Below are 16645 nucleotides of genomic sequence, written 5' to 3' on the forward strand. Positions count from 1 at the left end.
TCCGCCTATCTACAGACCAGGCAGCACCTCTCTCTATTCAGAGTGCCTGCATCAAAGCATTCTTGGAAGGACTCAAACGAGTCATTCCTCCTAGCCACCCACCAGCCCCAATGTGGAACCTCAACTTGGTCCTCACACGCCTGATGGGTCCACCCTTTGAACCTCTACTCTCATGCGAGATTCAATTCCTTACCTGGAAAGTAGCTTTCCTAGTAGCGATAACTTCTTTACGAAGAGTTAGTGAACTCCAGGCACTAACCGTCCAAGAGCCATTTATACAAGTTCACGCCAACAGGGTCGTACTACGTACCAACCCCAAGTTCATGCCCAAGGTGGTATCGCAGTTCCACATGAATCAGACTATTGAACTGCCGGTTTTCTTTCAAAACCCACAGACTGTCGCTGAAAGGGCACTCCATACCCTAGATGTAAAGAGGGCCCTCATGTATTATATCGACAGGACCAAACCCTTTAGGAAAACACAACAACTTTTCGTTGCCTTTGCCCCACACCACAAAGGTAACGCTATCTCCAAAGCAGGTATAGCCAGATGGATCGTTGAATGTATTCAAATTTGCTATCAAAAGGCTAAACGCACTTTAACGATTCCCCCACGAGCCCACTCAACACGTAAGTTAGGGGCCTCCATGGCTTTCCTAGGAAACATTCCTTTGCATGATATATGTAGAGCAGCCACCTGGTCCACTACACATACATTTACCAAACACTATTGTGTAGATGTACAATCGAAACAGCAGGCAGCTGTAGGACAGGCTGTTCTCAAAACTCTTTTTCAGACCGCTGCAGCTGGCACTGGTAGCCGCCGCTAATAGAGGGCACTGCTATGTATTCTATGCACAGATATGAATTCAGCAGCCCACATGCCTCGAACTGAATATGCTACTTACCAGTATGCATCTGTTCTTGGCATGTAGGGCTGCCGACATTCATATCGCCCTCCCTCCTCCCCGGCGCCTGTAGCAGCTGCAGCTCTCAGAATTACTGTAAAGCATGGTCATCACTTTCTGTATCTACTCCATCACTGCCACAATGGCGAAAAACAATCTGAGGATGGAGAGGATGCCCATGCGCACTGTAGTCCAGGGGAGGAGTCACCTATCCCAGGATACTTCGAAGACTCTTCCAGGACAACAACGTGCAATCATCCGGACCCAACACTAGGCGGCGATCTATGCACAGATATGAATGTCAGCAGCCCTACATGCCAAGAACAGATGCATACTGGTAAGTAGCATATTCAGTACAGGGCACTAAGAGAAGTTTCTTACTTGGTATTCCCTCCACCATTGTCAACCCTTGCAAGCAAGCTTGTGAGACATACTTTTGTTGTTCTTCATTAGCCCAGTTAGGTCTTGCTGTAGCTACAGTTAAAGGTTATTTGTCGGCCTTTTCTGCCTACCTATGTTAACTGTGTCAGCATCCCTCTTAAAGTCACCCTTTGTAATGAGTTTTCTGAGGGGGTGATCCACATGTTCCCTCTCGTCAACCTCTTATATGATGCTGCTGTGGGACCTTAGTTTGTTTCTCACTTATCTAATGTGCAATCTATTCGAACCTATGTATAGTTGTCATTTACATCTCTTGACCAACAAGACTGTGTTCCTTATCGCTATAACCTCTGCCAGACTGGTAAGTGAACTATAGCCTTTGTGTATCCTACAGTTCTACATTTTTCCTAGACCAACTGGTCTAGGAAATGTGGCATGCCTGCTGAAGGTAGTCACGCCCTTCCATATAGGGCAGTCCATCACTGTGCCAACTTTCTGTGATCCACCTCACCCCTCACCCAGGAAGAGGACTAGCTTCACAGACTTGATCTAAAGAGAGCCTTATGTATGTATGTATGTATGTATGTATGTACGTGTGTGTGTGTGTGTGTGTGTGTGTCTATATATATATAAAAATGTGTGTGTATGTGTGTATATATATATATATATATATATAAACTCCAACTGTCTCCTACTGAAGTTCAAGCCCTTTGAGGGGTGGCGCGAAGCCGGTGGAGAAACCGGTAATCCAATATCCAGTCAAAACGGAGTTCCATTCACGCTCGTGGACCAAAAACACACCAAATTTACCAAAGTAAAGTAACCATAAGGGGGTTTATTAACTCCATAAACCCGCCGTGCCGCGTTTCACCCGTAGAACGGGCTTGTTCACACAGCGTTTTTCAAAACGATAAAGCTTTACATATGTAAAGCTTTATCGTTTTGAAAAACGCTGTGTGAACAAGCCCGTTCTACGGGTGAAACTCGTCACGGCGGGTTTATGGAGTTAATAAACCCCCTTATGGTTACTTTACTTTGGTAAATTTGGTGTGTTTTTGGTCCACGAGCGTGAATGGAACTCCGTTTTGACTGGATATATATATATATATATATATATATATATATATATTTCACTGAAAAAACGACGGACGTTATAGTTCCATAGTTAGGCTGACATTTCACTTGTACAAAACCACAGAAATTCTGCAGTTATAGTTACCTCAGCCAACTATAATGCACGCCCCCGCAATGCACTGCTTATGACCTCACATATTACATCCCTCATGACATGGTCAGTGACATCACAAATGACATTACTGAATATTTATATATTTAGAGACTTATGCACTCAGCCACAGATGCGCGCACTGACAAACCCAGTGAGCAGTAATGCAGCTACTGAGAGACTCAGTGAGATACTCAGACACCCACTCGAAGACCGTCTCAAACACTGTTCTATTCGGATGCACTTGCACTTTTTGCTTCTTATGAAAAGAAAAGGAAAAAACTGAAGAATCCTATTGCCTGCGTTTGTGTCGGCTTCCTATGTTGTCTGTTTTTACTTTGGAGAAAAAAAGACTGTTGGACAGTGGCTGGGAAGTGTGTATCCAGTTTGTAAGTATTTATTTAATCAAGGCGGCATAAATAACGCACACAGGGTCTTGGCCACATATATATGTCATAATAAGATTTATTTTCACAAGGTGAGGAATCTGCAGTTAGAGACTCTACCAGAAAAGGCATTACCAAAGGTAAGTAACTTCTTGTTCTGCTGGATTTTCTACCTGCCCAATCCTTTCAATCTTGTCTAACTCATCTACCTCATCTGCCCCTGAGGTTATCGAAAAAATAAATGGTAACTGAGATCTTATGCGGGGTGGAACCTGAATCACAGACGAAGCGGCGGTGCCACCTATCTGCATATATAGCCTTGATTGTTCTGTTTGACCTTTGTATATCACTTTTGCAACTTTTAATGCAGACTTGCTGTATACTGGCCTATATTCTGTTTTTAGGTCTCGCCTAGCGACGCAGCGCGAAGCGCTGTCGCTAGCGAGATCTATTGCTGTCAACTTGAGTTTGGAAGGGGGGGGGGACAGGACATGTGCACGCGTGCGACAAGACAGGAGATCTGCACGCATACAGCTCGCGGCGTTGTCACAACTCCTGCTCGCACCATACGTGTGCACATCTCCTGTCTGTGCGCGCCGCGCTTACGTGAACATATGGGGACAGCTTGTTAAGGGAATGGCCTCCCTGCTGCGCGCCACACAATCAAAACTCCCGATCCCAAGTGCAACAACGCTAGCCAGTCACACTCCTTCGTTGTGCTTTTGGTACACTCTCAGCTGTGTTGTACTCAATACTTCGAAAAACTACCCCCGAGCCGCCCGCACACCCCTCACAGGGGAATGGCCTCCCTGCTGCGCACCCCACCATCGAAACTCCAGCAAAATCCAGCACCTTATCCACAAAGCAATCCGCGCCGGACCCGCCACCAGCCGTCAACTGGCAACCCCGCTGGTAGACAGTGAACAAACCCCAACAACCAAAAACAGCCCTTCCTCCCCGATACTACACAACACCGGCACGTTAATCAAATTGGAGCCATCAATAAACATGTGGGACATCTTTCGAAAGCAAAATGAGCATGCCCGTTGCAAAAACCCTTCGCAGCCCAACGCCATCTTCCCCTGCATTCTCAGAAAGACATACACACATGGGTACGTCCTCAGCCATCGCCGCAGCCTCCAGAACCATTCTGCCTCCCGCCACGGCCCCGGCTATGCTATCTCAATTCACATACCCAAACCACCCGGGCTTGCCCAAACCCACACCGCTCCCTGCTGTGGCCCAGGCTACAAAAGCGGGCTCATTACAAATACATTACCGCTGTTGCGAGCCGAATCGGCAGGGTAAGATTCCGTCGTGCACAGGTACCGCCCAGAGCAAACATCACTACTCATAAACACAGAAGTGCACACAATGCCATACGCAAATGCACACTGCACAAGTAGAGAGCAGCGAAGCAACCTACTGTCATACAGGGGCACCAACCAGTACCATCTCCCATTCCTCGCAAACAGCGGTGCAAGGCACCCTCGAGCAAACCAACATGAACAGCGACAGTACGTCTGCCAGCCCATGTGCACGCTCACGCCGTCTGTTCTCTGCCGATGTCAGTGTTTGGCCGGACAGCCGATATGCACGCTCATTGCATCTCGCGCTCCCACCGCGCTCGCCTGGTCAGCCCAACGCCATCTTTTTTGACTTGTTATGTTGTGTAGTTCTTCCAGATATTCTTAGCTATGTAGATCTGTAGCCATGAGTGATTTGAAAGCAGGCCTTGGAAATGTTTGTTTTCAGAAGGAAACTCTTCCCTCCATGATTTTCAGGCTATTACTAGTGAGCATCTGTGAGTGTGTACTATGTACTCCTCTATACTGTCCTTTGAAGGGTTAACGCACAGTCTGTGCCAGCGGGGTCATTTGCGTAGGCCATTTATATAATTTTATTGGGGATCACAACATGGAAATGCTGTGTGGTTCAGATTCCAGAACTGCTACGTAAGCAGAGAGTTGAAAGCGCGTGCCTGCACTCTGTCACTGCCTCACATGGGTACACGCGATCATTCAGCGGAACAGGCGCCAGCCGCAGCCTAGTCATTGTAAATCTGGGAACTCACCTCGCCTTGCCACAGGCTTGAGCGGTGTGCAGCATTTGGTCATTACGAGATGTCATCTCTCAGTGCTTCATTTGTGCAAATTAAATTTGACGACTTGTAGTTTTTCTAAAACTGCAGCAGAGGGAGCTTCGCAGCGTGTACCGTGCACAATGGTTGTCACAGGACAAGGAGGTGCCCGTGATGAAGCTGCTCAAAATAGAAAAAGAAGTAAGGCTTGATTTTGAGTTTGTAAAGCTAATAAAATGCAGTGTGTGTTTCCTGGGCACATTTAAAAGTCAGCACAATCAATGGGTCACTCCCAAAACTAAAAGATTATCTCGGTTTCGAAAGTTTACATTTAATAGCTTGTTCCTGGAGTATGACCAGAAGACACTGCCTGGAGGGTTTGTGACATTCGCATTGGCTATAAAAATAAGCATTTGCAACGCAATAGGTCTCGCATTTGCGAGAGTTTGAGCTATTGGCATTGTAAATGACAATGCCTTTTATTTATGCGTTTGAAAACCTGCAAGCTGTGCCTAAACAAGCACTTTGTACTTATAGTCCTTGCTTATGAGAAGCAAGGCCGTCAGTCTCCTTTACTGCAAGCCTTGCTTCTCGTAAGCAGGGACTATGCATACAAAGTGCGTGTTTATGCGCTGCTTGCAGGTTTTCAAAACAAATGAATAAAAGGCCTTGTCATTTACAATGCCAATAGCTCCAACTCTCGCAAATGCGAGACCTATTGCATTGCAAATACTTGTTATTTTGAGTGTTCCTTTATTTTGCACTTTGCTTTGTGTCTTTTATGCTCTATATAAAACATTGACACATAATTTGTACTGTTGTGTATTGCGTAGGTAGGAGAATCCATGGCAACTGCATATTTATGCTACACCCGCTCATGGGCACATACATACGTGTGTTCTCACTGTGCCTGTACTTCCACTGTCTTGGAGTGATCATGCTTGATTGAGGTACAGATTAAAGACTATATTAAGACTGCAACGTTTGCAGTGGTACATCTCCAAAGCCCTCATATCTCTGGACATAGAGGCAAAGGTGTGATACTAGACCAGTAAATGGACCTTACACCAGAGATTGTATGGGAAAGAACTTGCACCCACCACCACCTGTAGGCGCCTCCTTTTCTGTACTAAACTGCATTCACTTCTATAAGCTGGACCTCCAGGGAAGGTAGAAAACCACTTGAATATGGGAGGTTCATTTCGAAAATGGCCATAATCTTCTCGCTGACTTATGGCAAATATTGTTTCTTTCCAGAAGCAACCTCTTGTGTTGCCAATGAGCATATTCGTGATTGAGCACTGACTTCTTGTTACTTTTTGGTGAAGATGTGGGTTTTTATGACCGTCGCGGCATAAACTGTTACTGAGAGTATATTGTACTTTTAATTGTGAATTTGAATGAAGACCTTAAAATCTTGCGACATCCCATTTCTAAATAATTGTTATTGTTAGCTGAAACTATGCATCTTGCGAGGCAACAACCCATGGAAGTCTAGCATATTTTTAGATACACAGCAATGCAGAACAATTGTATTTCCATGTCTACTAAGGACATCTCTCGCAATCTTACTCTGTATTTTTCCATGCTCATTATTGCTTCGTTTTGTGCACATACAAGGATACAGAGCTTGGCCAGACTGAGCTCTCATTGACTTCTCAGTAATGTCTCAGAATAAATATCTGGTTTAATGCCAGAGTGCAGTAAGCCAGAGGTTAATTGTGTTTTTTTGTAATTGTGATTATGATCTCCAAATCAATAAAATCACGTGCATCCCTCTCGCACGTGTCTCAGGAGGAAAGTTTTTTCACCATAAGATCACCTGCAAATACCTATGCCAGTCTCCTCCTAGGGATGCATATAGAAATGCATAGTGAATGCTCATGGCAGCTTTATGCTCGCACAGTTTGTGACATGCTGCAATTGTGGAATATCGTTACAATTCTAGGACATTATAAATACACTTTTCTAGCTGCTCCAGAAACTGTTACCTGTAGTAACAGTGCTCAGGGTGTCTTACAAATAACTTGGTTTTCATAGCAGATCTGAATTTATGTGCCTCAGGTTACACATGGATATGGACCTGTAATTTCTTCCCCAGCCTAGCAGAAGAAGCTTTTTGCCTGGTACAGTTAGAATCCTGTTGGTCATGGTAGATTAGTGATGTAGATGTTATCCTTCTCAAACGCAACAAACCTGCAATTTTGTCAATCAGAGAGCTGGTAACTTTGTTGAATAGGCACCTATGTATAATGCAAGGGAATGAGAAGTGAACATTGCTCTATTCTTTTAAGTAAAGGAGACCACTTTTGATATCTGGCAATGGAACCCTTCTTATCTGACCAATATTCAATCTAACGTGTTTTTTTTTTTGTTTTTATCTACAGCATGAGCACTAAACCTTTAGTCAGGCAAAGTAATGCAGCTAGGTATATACAAGTCTATCTTTGACCTCTGCCACCATGATTCTACTTTTCTTAACTGGATGTATAAAGTGTATTACTGTTGTAATCTCTCCAGGTAGAAATTGTTTTGATACAGGTTACCTGTTTCATAGAAAGATGTTCTCCTGGATCAACACCCATGATTTTGACTTGAATCCATAGTCTGTTCTCTTAACTGAACAGTGGATGATTTATTTTTTAAGACAACCTTACCTTATGGCTCTGAAAAAAATTACATATCTTTTTCATTTTAGTTTCAGCAGATTACTATGCCTCCAGCATGTTTAATATAAAGTTGCAGCTTGGTAAATTGATTGGATAACTAATTGAATGATTGTCAATTAAGATCATCAGCATGAGCCTGACACTGAAGATGCCATCGTTCGTTGTTTGAGAAAACCGTGCATGTTTCCACTGGATAGCCCGAGGGATAAAGGAGAACCCCGAAAGAACCCTTCATCTTTTCTTAGAGGGATTCAAAAGGAAGTGAACTAGTCTCACTGTTTTTGCCCATTGAGTGAAGAATAAGCTTAACCAGGCCAGTACAACTTGTACCATACCAGCTGCTGTCTAGAACCCTTGAAGAAGGATGCCGTAAATCCCACATTATCACATTCCACAAAAGCAATACGGCAACAATCTGCCAAATGCTGTCTGTACTATCCAAGCCTAGCATATTCCCTTGCAAGACTGAAGTGGACTGTCTGACAACAAAATACCGTAAAGATGGGCCTAGGTTTTCTTTAACTTCACTTTTCCAAGGCACATGCTGAACACTAAAAGTCAAGCTACCGGGTGATAGCTTTTTGGTCATTTACATTTATGTGCAGTGTTTTTTAAACCTTGGATTGGAATGGCCCCTTCTCTTGTCAAGCTGTTAATGTGCTTTTGTTGGGAGTAAAGATTGGAGAATGTTGCTAGCACCTATCCTGCTACATCATCAAACTTATTGAAAATGGGCTCGAACTTTTTCTTCTTTTTCCGTGGCTGCACACGAAAGCTTAGCAAAGGGAGGGTGGTGATATAGTGTCTTGTGGGAAGACCAAACTAGGATGTTCAGTTTTTTAACATGGATTGACATGTTTCCCCTAATAATTACATTTTAAGGATAAAAAGAAATCTGGTAAAGGGAGTTTTTTAAATTTTTTAAAACAATCTTTATTCATTTTCCCAATTATAATCCCCACATACCCCCACCCCCTCTTTCGCCCTCCCCCATCAGACCGGTAAAATCAATCAAATTCATTACATTCTTACCAAAAGTACCTTAAATTAGTTTTATTAACTATCAATTGAAGTGACGTGCAGTATCTTTTCCTTATAAAATAGAAAAGGAGAACGAACAACCATCATAAACATTCTTACTATCCTCCTTAACAGTCCATGCCTTTAACCAAAGAGTGGAGTAACTGTTTACCCACATTATTCACCTCTTTGGGTTTGGATCCACACCTTTAAGGGAGACCAAATTTTCAAACCTCTTTTACGCATCTTACTACCTTTTCATTTATAAATGGCCATTTCTAGGTTAAACATTGCTAGCAGCCTGACAAGCCACTGCTGGAACGTTGGTGTGCTAGGGTCAAACCAGGCTGATGCAGTGCACATTCTTAAAGCTGCCTTAGCAATAAAAATCAATTCATGTCTGTTGGACCTAGAGTCCTAGGGTAGCTTGGCTCAGGTAGAAAGGCTTTACTCCAGAGTTACATGTCGTGCTTGCATCACACTCACTTCACACTCCAGCGTTCCACCACTAAAAATGACGCTACACCAAATAATTAGAAAAGGTAGAAAAGTTTTATCTTTCCTTATCGAATGAAGTCAATCAATTTTTATCCAATGCATATCAGGTTCATAACATATCATTGTGTCCAAATTAGCAGTACTATTCTACTTCAGACTGGCAGGAAATTAAGCGCACCACTTGGTGAACCAATCCAGCACAGTACACTCAATAGCGCATTGAATAAAGTCACCAAACGTAGCGCTCCACATAACATTTACATTGCACTGAAAATCAGGTGATTACATTAAGCGCTGCATGTAGCATACACGATGCGCTTCAAATCAGGTCATCATATTTAAACTCTATACTTCAGAACTCACAATGCGCTTGCAATCAGGTTGTTACATTAATCACCATACTTTAGAACTCACAATGCGCTTGAGATCAGGTTTTTACATTAAGCGCTATACTTAGAACTCACAATGTGCTTGAAATCAGGTTGTTACATTAAGCACTATTCTTTAGAACTCACAATGTGCTTGAGATCAGATTTTTACATTAAGCACTATACAAGGCACTTCAATTCTGTAATACTTAGATGCATAAAATATAATCTTATGTTCGAGGCATGTGGGCTGCTGAATTCATATCTGTGCATAGATCGCCGCCTAGTGTTGGGTCTGGATGTTTGCACGTTGTTGTCCTGGAAGAGTCTTCGAAGTATCCTGAGATAGGTGACTCCTCCCCTGGACCACAGTGCGCATGGGCATCCTCTCCATCCTCAGATTGTTTTTTTCCGCCATTGGGTTCGGATGTGCTTATCTTAGCTCAAGTTAGGAAAATTTAGTTTAAGGCCGAAAGGCCTTTAGTTTTCGTCGGTACTGTTCCCGCTCGGTATCGACAGCTTTCTTGCTTAGTTTAGCAAACTTCTTCAGGTTTTTCAGATCCGTTTAATCCAACCATCGACCTTACATCGACGATGGAATCAAGGACCCCCTTCAAACGGTGTCCTGTATGCCACGCCAAATATCCACATATCGACGTCCACCCGGTGTGCAACAAATGCCTCTCGCCGGATCACGACGAATCAAAATGTATGGCCTGTGCCCGATTCCGATCCAAGAAGACTCTCCGGAATCGACGAGCAGCGAGACTAGAAGCGCAGCAATCGGCACCTGCCAACATCTTCAGTACCGAGGACGAGGATGTTGAAAGCGTGGAAGACATAAACTCCAGCCCCGCTTCCGAACACGATTCCCGATCGGAAGACGCCAATGAAGAGCTTTTTCACAGGGAAGAAGCCGACGATGAGGTAGGAGACTACGATGAGGCCTTTGGGGCCGAAGAAGATAGCTCTGGTGAAGAGCAGGGCCTACCCGTCGACACGGAGGCTATCAAAGTGCGTCATTCTACGGCTCCGGTCGAAGGATCGCCTCCGGGCCTTACCCGAGACCAATCCCGCAGTTCTTCGGCCCCCGCCTTCGGGCCCGGCCTCGAACATCCAGCAAGAGCCATTATTACCGAAAAAGACTGGTTTCCCTTCAACGAAACCGAAACCAATCGTCGCACCGGTTCCACAGAAACCGAAAGTGAAACTAGCAGTGTTCGTCTCGAAGCCCTCGAAGACCTCCACTCCTTCGACGCCAGCCCAAACCGTCGGCTCCGAACTCGCTAAAAGGGATTTCGGCGCTGCTGCGGACATCGGTACCGACCCGAAAAGGAAGGCCATCGGTACCACAAAAGCGCCTCGGCACCCGGCACCGAAGCCATCGGCCCCGACCACCAAACTTAAGATGGCCGCTCCATCGGAGTCCACTTCGAAGGCAGCGGCACGGGTCAAGTCATCGACTCCGTCGACCGCTACTACCTCTCCTCGAATCGATGACCCGGTGGCTCCGAAGCAGTCCACGCCTACCTCGACGGAACCACTCGGCACCAAAGAACCTTCGGCGTTCTCGGTGCGACAAGTTGCGGCGTCATTGCAACGCATTAGAGAACGGGCAGCCCTCCAATCCACGTCGGGCCCCGACCCGAAAAAGGCTCAGAAGGCACCTTCGGCACCAACCAACATCACTTTCGGTTTACCGCCGTCCACGGCGCCGAAGATGTTAGAGATCCGAACACGTGTCTGCCAGACAAGGTCCCCATCTACTGGACACTCTCCTACTGAGCCTTCACCGTCCCAATTCATCGACGCCGACACCGGCAGACTCATGCTCCGAAAACGGAAGGTCACGCCAGAGCAGGCCTTGGACTCTTACAGAATCCCTCTGAAGCAGAAACTGCCAGCAGAGTCGGAACCGGTTCTATATGAACGCCTGCATACCTCCTATCCGGATCCCCAGTCCTTTTCTCCGACGCCCTCCGACACGGACGCAATGGAGGATTACATGGGTGATGATACCACCTGCCCTAGGGATATAGATCCTGAGGAGCAGCAGGACCCAGATCAAGCTTGGGATGACCCTGCAGACCCCGGTGCCGCAACAGATACCCAGGACACGCAGCTTTACGGCGCAAAAACATCTCCCACAGAGGACACTGCTGCCTTCAATGCCCTCATAGAACGTGCTGCAGCCAATCATGGAGTGCAACTCCACTCTGACACAGTTGAGGACGACTTCTTGGTGGACACTTTTGCCTCCTCTGAGAGGACTGTCAAGACTCTGCCCATGTTGAAAGGTGTTCTCAAGCCAGCAAAGGACATTTTCAAGGAAACAACCAAGGCACGGGTGCTGAACCCCAGGATTGAAAAAAAATACAAACCTGCGCCCGGGGACCCTATGTACATTAGAGGTCAGTTACCTCTGGACTCCATGATGGTTGCTAACGCTCGCAAACGAGCGCACTCGCAAACAACTGGTGATGCTCCTCCCCCAGACAAGGAGTCCAAAGTGCTGGAGACCTCAGGCAAAAGGATTGCAGCTCAAGCAGCAAACATCTGGCGCATTGCCAATACACAGGCCCTCCTGGCTCGCTACGATCGTTCACACTACGACACGCTAGAGTCACTACTCCAACATCTGCCAGACGAATACAAAGAGGCAGCGGAGCTCCTCATCAGAGAGGGACAACTTCTTACAAACGCATCCATTAAGTGCGCACTAGATGCTGCCGACACAGCTGCGAGGGCGATAAACACCAGCGTCATGTTACGCCGACACGCTTGGTTAAGAATCTCCGGATTCAAACCTGAGATTCAAAACAACATCCTGAATCAGCCAGTCAACCCCGACTACTTATTCGGACCAGAAGTTGACACCACCTTAAAGATAAAAAAGGACACTGACACTGCAAAGTCAATGGGGGCTCTGCCAACGCAAACATTTCGTAGTGGCTCCTTTTGTCGCCCCGGGAATAGGGGAGCAGCTAGAGGACAGGGGTCACAGCAGACATACAATAAAGGGGGCACACAGAGTACCTACGATAAAAACAACAGAGGTGGATATCGTGGCTCCAGCACCAAGGGCAGAGGACGCGGTTACGGCAACACCAGGTCCTCACCCAAGAACAAACAGTGACGCCCTCTTCCTTCCCCCCGACCACGTAACACCTGTCGGGGGGAGACTCCAGCGGTTCCTGTCCACGTGGAAAGCCATCACCACGGACAGGTGGGTCAGGGATATTATCCAGCACGGTTACTGTCTCGAATTAACCTCCACTCCACCCACAATACCGCCAAAGCACCGTCCTATGTCCGCAGAGCACTTAGCATTATTGCAGCAGGAAGTGCTAAGTATGCTGCAAAAAGGTGCAATAGAGGTCGTACCCGTCAACCAGCAGGGGACAGGGGTGTACTCCCTGTACTTCCTAATCCCAAAAAAGGACGGGTCTCTCAGACCTATACTAGACCTCAGACCCCTCAACCACTACATTCTGTCAGAGCATTTTCATATGCTCACCCTACAGCAGGTTCTCCCGCTGCTCAGCCAGGGAGACTTCCTAGCCACTCTAGACCTCAAAGATGCGTACTTCCACATACCCATCCACCCATCACACAGGAAATATCTCAGGTTCACTATTCAGGGACAGCACTATCAATTCAAAGTCCTCCCCTTCGGCGTCACAACAGCACCCAGGGTCTTTACCAAGTGCCTAGCTACAGTGGCTGCACATCTACGGCGACAACACATTCACGTCTACCCTTACCTGGACGACTGGCTTGTTCAGGCAAAGTCAGCCCAGCAATGTGCCAGCCACATGTCCCTCAACATACATACAACAGTACCTGGGCGCGACAATAGACACTCTGGCAGCCACAGCTCAGCCAAATTTAGTGAGGATCAACAGCATGCAACTGCTGATCTCCAAGTTCAAACCACAACACTCCCTTCCTGCAAGAGTGTTCATGCAGTTGAAGCGCCCGCTTCAGGAGTGCTTAGCACGTCAATGGAATCAGGCTCACGGGCAATTAAAAGACCTAGTGTTTGGTGAGCGGTCGGGCATACAACTCTCTGCATTGGTGGAATCCACAAAACCTTTGCAAGGGCCGACCGTTCCAAGAGCCTGTTCCACAAGTAATACTAACGGCGGACGCGTCTCTCCAGGGATGGGGAGCTCATGTACTCAATTACACAGTGCAGGGACTATGGACAACACAACAAAAGAAAATGCACATCAACCTTCTGGAACTGATGGCAATCTTCCTGGCAATGAAGGCATTCAAAGTACACTTGTGCAACAAAATCGTGTTGATCCGGACGGACAACATGACTGCCATGTACTACATACAGAAGCAGGGAGGAACACACTCTCCACAGTTGTCTCATCTGGCTCAGAGCATGTGGAAGTGGGCCATTCAGAGGAACATATTCCTCATGGCGGAACACCTCCCGGGCAAGGACAACCAGATGGCGGATCTGCTCAGCAGACACAGCCACCAGATGCACGAGTGGGAACTACATCCCTCCGTTCTCCGACCGTACTTCCAACAGTGGGGTCATCCAGAGATAGACCTATTCGCCACAAACGAAAACGCAAAATGCCAAAGCTTTGCCGCCAGGTTCCCACATCCACAATCGCAGGGCAATGTGATATGGATGAACTGGTCCGGCAGATTTGCGTACGCTTTTCCCCCAGCGCCATTGATACCACTGGTGGCACGCAAACTGCGACAGCACTCACTGACGCTTATCCTAGTTGCTCCAACATGGGCGCGCCAGCCATGGTACACCACCTTTCTGGAACTTTCCGTGGTGCCGCATCAAAGGCTGCGGATAAAACCTGCACTTCTAACGCAGAGCCATGGCGAAATTCAGCACCCAGATCCGCAACAGCTGAACCTGGCAATCTGGCTCCTGAAGTCTTACAGTTTGGCTACCTAAACCTGCCACCTGACTGTATGGAGATCATCAAGGAGGCCAGGAGACCCACTACCAGAGCTTGCTATGCAGCCAAATGGAAGAGGTTTGTCATTTACTGCACCCACAATGACATCAACCCGCTAGACGCATCCATTCAAAACATAATCTGTTACCTCTTACACCTATACCGATGCAATCTGGCATACACCTCAATACGCATCCATTTAACCGCAATAGCAGCCTATCTCCAGAACAGGCAGCACCTCTCTTTATTCAGAGTGCCTGCCATCAAAGCTTTCTTGGAGGGACTTAAACGAGTAATTCCCCCAAGACACCCGCCAGCACCAGTGTGGAACCTCAACTTGGTCCTCACCAGACTGATGAGTCCACCCTTCGAACCTCTCCACTCATGTGAGATTCAATTCCTCACCTGGAAAGTAGCTTTCCTAGTAGCAATCACTTCCTTAAGAAGAGTTAGTGAGCTCCAGGCACTAACCATTCAAGAGCCATTCATACAGGTCCACGCAAACAGGGTCGTACTGCGTACCAACCCCAACTTCATGCCTAAAGTCATATCGCAGTTCCACATGAATCAAACAATTGAACTGCCTGTTTTCTTTCAGAATCCACAAAATGTCGCTGAAAGAATGCTACATACACTAGATGTGAAAAGGGCCCTCATGTACTATATAGACAGAACTAAAGACTTTAGGAAGACAAAACAACTTTTCGTTGCCTTTTCTCCACAACACAAAGGCAACGCCATCTCCAAAGCAGGTATAGCCAGATGGATCGTTAAATGTATTCAAATTTGCTATCAAAAGGCTAAACGCACATTAACGATTCCCCCACGAGCCCACTCAACACGTAAGTTAGGGGCGTCCATGGCTTTCCTGGGAAACATTCCTTTACAGGAAATATGTAGAGCAGCCACATGGTCCACTATACATACATTTACCAAACACTACTGTGTAGATGTACACTCAAAACAGCAGGCAGCTGTAGGACAGGCTGTTCTCAAAACTCTTTTTCAGACCGCTGCAGCTGGCACTGGTGGCCGCCGCTAATAGGAGGTACTGCTATGTATTCTATGCACAGATATGAATTCAGCAGCCCACATGCCTCGAACTGAATATGCTACTTACCAGTATGCATCTGTTCTTGGCATGTAGGGCTGCTGACATTCATATCGCCCACCCTCCTCCCCGGCGGCTGTAGCAGCTGCAGCTCTCAGAATTACTGTATAGCATGGTCATCACTTTCTGTATCTACTCCATCACTGCCACAATGGCGAAAAACAATCTGAGGATGGAGAGGATGCACATGCGCACTGTGGTCCAGGGGAGGAGTCACCTATCTCAGGATACTTCGAAGACTCTTCCAGGACAACAACGTGCAAACATCCGGACCCAACACTAGGCGGCGATCTATGCACAGATATGAATGTCAGCAGCCCTACATGCCAAGAACAGATGCATACTGGTAAGTAGCATATTCAATATGCTCACGACGCCTGGCTGGTCTTTGCAGCATATAAGATGGCTTTCCCGTGAAGCAGGAAAACTGGTCTATCAGGACATCAACTGACATTCATTTAACAACCTCCTGTATACCCCCAAAATGCCCGGCTTACTATACGAGTACCACGTCTTCCGCAGGGGGAGCTTTGAGGGTCAGGAGCCGAGTTCTTCTCTCTGCAGTGCAGTGGGGGCTCTCCGTACTCAAGGTGAGACCCCCCCAGGGGAGGGGCGAGTCAAGGGCCTCTTGCAGGATTTTTCAGCCGGTTGAGGACTCGCTCCTCAGAGCTCCACACACCGGCAGGCCCCACTCTCTGACTGTGTCCTGGGGGTGGCAACGCCTACATGGAGTCGTCCTCGGGACACAACACCCTCCAAGGCCAGGCACTAATACTCTTGGACTCAGTGACTGCCGGGAGGCGCGCCCGCAGCCGCCAGAAGCAGCGCGGCCTCCACAGCCCGCCCCCCCTGCATGTGATCTGAGTGATGTGGGCTTCCCTTCCCCTGCGGTGGCTTTCTCACACTTCTGGGCTGTGCTGCGCGATCGTATCCAAGCACAATGGGGCCCCGGTCTTCCTCACGGGCCCCCAGGTGACAGTAGGAGCGAACTTCTAACCCCTGGGCTGCGGCGGTGAGTGTTTCTTGATGGGGTCTCAGCACAGGGGTGGCCAAAAT

General features: G+C 47.1%; 1 protein-coding gene across 2 annotated transcripts in view; it reads left to right on the forward strand.

Moving 5' to 3' along the window:
• NUP107 (nucleoporin 107) overlaps window positions 1-16645 on the forward strand; it is a 528088-nt gene that overhangs the window by 212560 nt on the left and 298883 nt on the right. The gene's annotated exons all lie outside the window — the stretch shown is intronic.

The sequence above is a fragment of the Triturus cristatus genome, chromosome 4_1, assembly GCF_964204655.1.
Source record: "Triturus cristatus chromosome 4_1, aTriCri1.1, whole genome shotgun sequence".
NCBI lineage: Eukaryota > Metazoa > Chordata > Amphibia > Caudata > Salamandridae > Triturus > Triturus cristatus.